This window comes from Euprymna scolopes, chromosome 42, assembly GCF_053919585.1.
Source record: "Euprymna scolopes isolate OS-2025 chromosome 42, ASM5391958v1, whole genome shotgun sequence".
Taxonomy (NCBI): Eukaryota; Metazoa; Mollusca; class Cephalopoda; order Sepiida; family Sepiolidae; genus Euprymna; species Euprymna scolopes.
This window is the reverse complement of record NC_136523.1, coordinates 66,577,246-66,586,469: the sequence shown is the minus strand read 5'-3', so window position 1 is coordinate 66,586,469 and position 9,224 is coordinate 66,577,246.

Here is a 9,224-nt window from a genome sequence, read left to right as displayed (position 1 = left end):
TATAATAATTAAATACCTACATACATTATATATATTATATATATATATATAATATATATATATATATATATATAATATATATATAATATATATATATATATAATATATATATATATATATATAATATATATATAATATATATATATATATATAATATATATATAATATATATATATATATAATATATATATATATATATATATATATATATATAATATATATACATACACAAAAGATACAAAATGCGCAAGACACAATATCAGAGCAATATTTTTCAACTGCCCCCCCCCCGAATGACTTATTGGCTTGTTTTTTTAGAACCATTAGGTGAAACTAAATTGTCGCTTTAGGGTAAGATGGATGTAGCTCATTAGTAGATTTGATTTGCAATCGAAAGGTCCCGGGTTCGCTTTTCGCTGCAGGTAGGCCCGACTCATATGCTTTACACACTCCTCCCTGATCTCGAGATCACAAAAATGAAAATGCTGGGCAGGCCGTTTCCTCCTGGTACAGGCTCAGGAACTTCCTCAGTGGAACCTGCGTCTACCACATCATTAAACCCTAAACCCTGCTCTGGATCATAGGGTGCATCATTTAAGGAGCTTTCTTCATCTGGTTGTTCGTACAGCAGTGGGGCTTCGTCATCTGATGAAGTGAGTTTGTCACTGGTTATGCAATTATGTTGGCACACTGGGGCACATCTTTTATGTGGTGTGGTGTTCCATCAACTGAGATCGAGTGTTGGCTATTTATTTTTGTCAATGTTCCTGTGCTGAACTGCATTGTACATCTTCCCCGTGGATTCTTCATTCAAACCGCATCTCCCTCCTTGTATGGATTAGCAACTGTAGTGTCGGGCACCATTACTTCATCAATACCCTTGATACAGATCTTATAATTATATAGCACATTCACAGGTGCCGTCATAGCCATCTTGTCGTCCTAATGCATGATGTTGTGCCAATACACTGCTTCTAAGATTGTGCACTTTGTTCTTGCCACTTATTGTACAATGGAACCTCTCAATTATTCTGTTTCCAGAGGGTATATGGACGCACCAAAACTGAATGTGCATGCCCCACATCTGTGTAAAGTCAGCAAATATCTTTCCACAAAATGCTACGCCATTATCTGTGACCAATTTGGTTGGCGGTCCCCTTTCACAAAATATACTCTGCAGCTGCTTAATGATGCTAGCAGAATCCTGTCAGTGCAACTGCCTCTAAATGGCAAAACGGCTAGGGCAACAATCAATGTCAAGTACAACTGAGTGCCGAAATAGCTTATATCCATAACAACCCTGCTTCAGGTTTCCGGGACATCAAGCCTACCTGGCTTCCAATGCACTGGGGCTGGATCTATGGATTGCCATTCTTTACAATCCCCAACCACTGACTACACTTCAGTTTCAGTTATTAGTGGGTTGGCTAACTTCACAAAATACCATGTCCTTTTCACACTGGGATGTCCACTAGACCGATGAATTGTCTGTATCTGAGACACATGTTCGTATTCTGCGGCCACAGCACACACAAGTTCTCTGGGTTCTGTCACTTTACAGATCTCATTTAACCACCGCTGTGGTACTCGAGTAAGTTGGTCAGCTCTGTTATTATGAGACTGAACGAGTCCTACATTGATTGCTAGTGCATATTCCGATGGTAAATCGCAGAGCATAGAGAGCTGATGCTTAAATAACATTTCTGAAGCTGCTTTGATGTGCAATCTCGTCTGTCCGGACAAAGTGTCAGTTATCCACCGATATACACAGGCAGAGTCCGTTTGTAGCTGTATAGTTTTGGCTTTTCACTGTAGTGCCAAGATTGACGCAACACAACATCAAGCTCAGCTAAATTTATGTACTTGTCTTCATGCACTGTTCGGAGCCAGTTTGTGTCCTCTGCCACGGAACCATTGCTTTCCACAACCACGCCTGTAACAATGAAACTAGCGTCCACCAACACTGTAACATCCAATCCAGTCATCATATTTGCTCTTTGTTTTACAAACACTGTGGCGATGCGTAACCAGCCACACAATGGGAAATGACTAGTCAGTTTACTGCACACTGAAAATACAATTCAGCGAGTAAGTCTGTTGGGCACTGCTGGAAGGTCACTTCCATGCTTCCATAAAAATTTTCCGTGCTTGTCCTGGATACATAATCATAATATGTGTGAGTCCAGTCTCAACTGTTCTGAGGTCTTGCTTTCTAGACCAAACTTCTCCAAATGTTCTTGACACGGGTTGCAGAACACACACTTTCATTCACAAAAATTTCATCAGTATATTAAGACGTAGCTGCCTTTATAGTCTTATCCTGGCTGAGGATAGCATTTACAATGGCCCGCATTATTAAAGGGGCAACATTAAATCCAAGGCGGGTAAGACAATACCGCTGTCCCTTGATCCCTACTGTTTAGAACAGCCACAGATATTTGTCACCATGTACTTGCAAATATATTACGTACATTATTATAATTATATTACGAAACATGTACTTGCAAATATATTACGTACATTATTATAATTATATTACGAAACATGTACTTGCAAATATATTACGTACATTATTATAATTATATTACGAAACATGTACTTGCAAATATATTACGCACATTATTATAATTGTATTACAAAACATGTACTTGCAAATATATTACGTACATTATTATAATTATATTACGAAACATGTACTTGCAAATATATTACGTACATTATTATAATTATATTACGAAACATGTACTTGCAAATATATTACGTACATTATTATAATTATATTACGAAACATGTACTTGCAAATATATTACGTACATTATTATAATTATATTACGAAACATGTACTTGCAAATATATTACGTACATTATTATAATTATATTACGAAACATGTACTTGCAAATATATTACGTACATTATTATAATTATATTACGAAACATGTACTTGCAAATATATTACGTACATTATTATAATTGTATTACAAAACATGTACTTGCAAATATATTACGTACATTATTATAATTATATTACGAAACATGTACTTGCAAATATATTACGTACATTATTATAATTGTATTACGAAACATGTACTTGCAAATATATTACGTACATTATTATAATTATATTACGAAACATGTACTTGCAAATATATTACGTACATTATTATAATTGTATTACGAAACATGTACTTGCAAATATATTACGTACATTATTATAATTATATTACGAAACATGTACTTGCAAATATATTACGTACATTATTATAATTGTATTACGAAACATGTACTTGCAAATATATTACGTACATTATTATAATTGTATTACAAAACATGTACTTGCAAATATATTACGTACATTATTATAATTATATTACGAAACATGTACTTGCAAATATATTACGTACATTATTATAATTATATTACGAAACATGTACTTGCAAATATATTACGTACATTATTATAATTGTATTACAAAACATGTACTTGCAAATATATTACGTACATTATTATAATTATATTACGAAACATGTACTTGCAAATATATTACGTACATTATTATAATTGTATTACAAAACATGTACTTGCAAATATATTACGTACATTATTATAATTGTATTACGAAACATGTACTTGCAAATATATTACGTACATTATTATAATTATATTACGAAACATGTACTTGCAAATATATTACGTACATTATTATAATTGTATTACAAAACATGTACTTGCAAATATATTACGTACATTGTTATAATTGTATTACAAAACATGTACTTGCAAATATATTACGTACATTATTATAATTATATTACGAAACATGTACTTGCAAATATATTACGTACATTATTATAATTATATTACGAAACATGTACTTGCAAATATATTACGTACATTATTATAATTATATTTAGAAACATGAACTTGCAAATAGATTCAGCACTGCAACATTTGGTCCCTATTGTCTTCATTCCCTCAATTTTTGTAAACAAACATCTGCATTGGCTGTATGCATGTCCACATACTCATTTAGCTCCCGTTAATCTATAACGTGTCGCACTTTCTGTTTGTTCTCATGCACAACAGTCATGAGGGAGATTAGACCTTTTGGAGGGCCAAGTTTGTCCTCAGGATATGGCAGCAGCCAACCATTATCGATCCACACCTGCAGTTTGTGATCATATTCCTCATGAATTAGTTTTGGGGCTGCATATTCTGCAAATCTATTTCTCAACGTAAGTGGAGGTTGGTCGTCAGCCTATTTCCATGACTAAATTGAAATTTAGATTTCAAAAATAAACGTAGAACTGGTATTGTTTGTATGAATAACATATATTTTTTAAAATCATTTGTTTATCATCATGATACAAGATAATCAAGGTATGCATCAAAATTTTGTTTAGATAGCTACAATATTAAACAAGGTGAGGAATCATAAAGAAAATATTTTTTCTTTGTAAGTTTGTCACACTGATTGTCTTGACCTAACATAAAAAGTAAGGATTTTAGTTTTTGAAATCTGAATGTTGTGGCAGAGTTATAAAAGAAAGATTACTCTTGCAACAAAGACTAAATAGACCTACACTTCAAGATCTATCAGCATACTTAAGTCAGTGTCACTTTTTGAGAGTCCACTCTGCAAATAGGTGCAAAGGAAAATCTACAAAATATGTGATAGGAAAAAGTATGAGAAGACCAAGTTCTAAGAGACCCAAAATTTTATAAAAGGGATACAAACAGCAACTGAAGGACCGACTACAATGAGTGATTAATACCTTCTTTTCCCTTTTTTAATTTGAGTTAAAGCTAAGGAAGAATGGTGTTACTCTAATGATGTGTGTGTGTGTGTGTGTGTGTGTGTGTGACATATTAACAGCAAGATTGTCGTGACAACTTAATTACAATTTCAATTTTGACTTAACGTACAGTTCTTAGTAATAAAATGGGGTGCATGCATGACATGCAAAATATAGAAATAAAATCGAAATATAAAGTAGCCACCTTCCACCAATTTCTTATTTCAAAGAACTTCACTAGGGAAAAAACTAAACAAAAAAAATAAGATCAAAACAGACTAAAAAATAAAGTAACAATGTGTTATGAAAAACACTCATTCATTTTCTTTATAAAAGAAAATCAAATAAAGAATAACAACACAACAAATAACTAAATTTAGAAAACAAAACATGAAAGTTGAAAAAAAAAACTGAAAAAGTATCATAAAAAAACGTGTCAACCCCGTGGATTACAAAAAATTCCATTCAAAATTCTGTGCAGATTCCCGAGTTTGACAAGAAATGACTGAGTTGGGAGGAGCAATTTATCCCAGAAATTTCAAAAGGAAAAAAAACACGTTTTCTGAAAACGTGCATCAGAAATTTTCCTAAGATGCAGCATATAAATCTTTTTGTTTTAAAGCCATAATCACCAATTAAATAATGGAAAACTACTTTATTATATTATATAGATGTATGTACCATGTGTTCTACAAGGTTTTCCTTGTAGTAGAACTTGAAAGCGTATAAGCTTTCAAGTTTATACGCTTTTTACCTTCCATGTATTCATGCAATAAGAGAAATATTTCAACTTCAAGCTGTTCTTATGCTAACAGTACTGAAGGTTAATATTAAAGAATGCAATAAACAAGAGGAAATTACCTTTTAGACAAGTAACTTACAAGCATTGTCTATTCAAAAATACTGCAAAATTATGCATTAAAATATAAGCATAGCATTTTCACAATTTGCTAAGTTATATAATCATTCAAAAAGATATAACAGCAAAATGACATGATGAAATCTGTCAATCAATCCCAATGACTTGTGTCACATATGAAACCAGCAAAATTAACTGAAGCTCTGTATACCTGAGCTCAAAGTTCCCTTTTTTTTATTTATTTATTTTTTATATTTTTTGCATTCTGCGTTACATAATGGCCATTCTAGTCACGAATGAAACCGTTATAGCCACTGGATATCTGCTGACACTTTACGGCATAGTCTTCCGGTATTAATTGAGATTGGAATAGTCTATTAGTAGGTAACATAGGTTAGTTCCATCACAACAGAAACAGAAGAACCATTGTAAAAGAGTAATAAAACATGCAAGAGAGCTATATGTTCAGTCTGTTAAATCCAAAGTAGCTGAGCAGCGGTTTGGTTCCCACCAGTTCTGATAAATAGCAAACAGGATCTTGAACAGAAGCGTGCGTTCTATTCCAACTATCATCAATGGAGGTCATCTCGGCAGCATCAGACAAGGCCAGACTATTTGCCCAGAACTTTGCAGCTAATTCTACCCTATGCGACAATGACCATCAACTCCCTGTATTTTCTCCTATAACAGACACCACACTATGCAACATACAAATATCTGTGCGTGAGGTCGCCAAGCTAATCAAAACCTTGATTCCAGTAAAGCAACTGGTCCTGACGGCATTCCAGTTATAGTGCTGAAAAAGCACTAACCAGAACTTGTTCTCATACTTACAAAACTGTTTAAGCGTTGCCTGAAGGAGAAGTGCTTTCCAACATCCTGGAAAACCTCATCAGTATGCACTGTATTTAAGAATTCAGGTGAAAAGTCATCTCCCTCTCAGTACAGACCAATAAGTCTCCTGTGTGTCATGAGTAAGTTGTTGGAATCCATATTAAATAAAGAAGTAGTCACACCTCAACAGAAACAACCTTCTTAGTGACATGCAATATGGTTTACGCTCTGCAAGATGTGCTAACGGTTATATCACATAGGATTAGTGAATCTCTTGACAAAGGTTTCCTTTCTAGGGCAATTGCTCTTGACATATCAAAGGCCTTCGATAAGGTATGGCATAAGGGCCTACTTCACAAGATTTCCAGCTACGGTATAACTGGAAATGTTTTCTCAATCATTAAATCATTTCTCTCTGATAAGTTCATAAGAGTAGTGGTTGATGGGCAGAAGTCAGAGGCCCACAGTATTAATGCTGGAGTCCTCCAGGGGTCCATTCTGGGCCCAACTCTCTTCCTGATCTACATCAATGATCTCTCAAAACACATACTTAAATCATTCGTTGACATCTATGCTGATGACACGACCATCTATGCCAACACATCAAAAGCCGTAAATGACAAAGTTCGCTCTAATTCTCTCTTCTGATCTTGAGCACGTGGTACAATGGGGGAAGAGGTGGCTGGTCACTTTTAATGCATCAAAAACCAAACTTCTATCTTTACATCATCAACGCTCTGATCCCCCATCTGGCATCAATTGAAATAGATGGCTCTTGTCTTGGGGAGGTTCCATGTTTTGACAAGCTTCTGGGTTTGACCTTTACTCCTGATCTGAAATGGAACACATACATCAAATTTGTTGCCAGGGACACTGGGAAAATGGTGGGATCCTTTAGAAGATATCTCACTACTGATGCAATTCTCTATCTGTATAAAAGCGAAGTATGTCCAAGGATGGAATACTGCTGCCACATCTGGGCAGGAGCTGCTAAAAACAGCCTATCCTGCCTTGACAGAGTACAAAATAGACTTTGTGGTTTAGTGGGGGATGCTCTTTTCTCTACCCTGCAACCTCTCTCCCACAGAAGAGACGTTGCAAGCCTGTCTTTGTTTTATCGTTATTTCCATGGCAGCTCCAATCCCTCGTCTGAGCTCCAATCCCTCGTTCCCCCTCGCCAATCTTTCACAAGAAACACCCGTCTGGCTGAAACTACTGTCAATAATTTTCCCCACTCTCTATCTGTACCTAAATCGAAACGTAGATTCCATGAGCAAAGCTTCTTTCTTAGAACTGCACGCCAGTGGAACTCTCTGCCGATTGCCTGCTTCCCACCTGACTACAACTCAAGTCCAACATAAACAAACTCCTGACAAACCGCCCCCTTAAGTAAGACACTCTATCAAAAACCCCAATACTAATGATTACTACAATACTATCTCATTGATTACTTACTGTACACACAATAACCCTTATCCCTGAGTGGCCTTCGGGCCTTGATAAGTGGTGACCCCCATGTAAAAAAAAAAAAAAAGAAGAAACAACCACATAATTTGAAGTTGTAGTCCTCAACGAACAATTGTGAAAGTATTAGGGTGCATTATGCTGTTAGAATGGAAAAACTTGTGGTGTTAGTTTCCATCCCATTGTTGGGTCAAGATAGCATGTTTGAAATATATCAGGTAGTTAAACTACACATACCATACCCTCAAGTTGACTAAAAACTGGGAGCAGTGGCTAAATATAAGATTGAAACGGAGCTTGTGGCCCCAAACGTAGCCCAAACGAAATTTATTAGAAGAAGTGAATAAATGTAAAGCTTGTGGATCAGTGAATTCAATTTATGTGATAAGCGCTTACGATATATATGTGCTGGAATTGTTTAGAAAAGACAAAGAAGGAATTATGAAAAATTGTCAGGTAGTAGTGTTGATCAACATGGTGTTACTCTCCGCAGTGGTTATGTCCATTGGAATTTGGGCAGTAACCACCCAAGAGGAAACAATTATTTAGGATCTCTGACGGTGAATACGTGCCTATTATCAATTATAGAATCACTCATGGAATATGCAGCCTTTGGGGCATCGATTTCCCTGCCGCCTTATTATCAGACGGAAGAAAAATTTGAAACCAAAGAGTTATTCTTAAAATTAATTAAGACAATGTTATGGGAATCTATAGTGAAGGAGTTCCCTAATGTTATGTTACCGAAAAGTCCTGAACTGCTTAGACCGGTTGAGAAAATCAGCTTTGAACAATTAAAAACTCAATTAAATCTGTAAAACGGAAAATTCAGGAGAGTGAGCATATGATTAGTGCAATAGTTTGGCCAGTGGTGTGAGTCGGGCTAGTGGCAGTAATTTTGATGCAGATGATACTAAAAATATGTCAGAAAAGGTTGCGTAAAACATTGGTCACATGAGTGAAGAGTGACCTCTACCAAAATCGAAACAGCATGATTTACAGCTCTTGACAGAGAGGACAGAAATTCACGTAGAAATCCACAACTGCAGAAAACGCATCAAAGATTATGATGCCGGAACATTAAAACCTGCTATTAAGAAAAATATGTGAACATTTTTTTTTATTTAAATAAAAAAAAGAGAGAAAAGGAAACAAAGAAAAATGACAGTTATTAGTAAGACTTTCCATTGCATGATTACGTCATTGACTTTTGTCATTTTCTCTTGTCACAAGAACTATGAACTCCATACATGCATACAAATATGCAGATCTA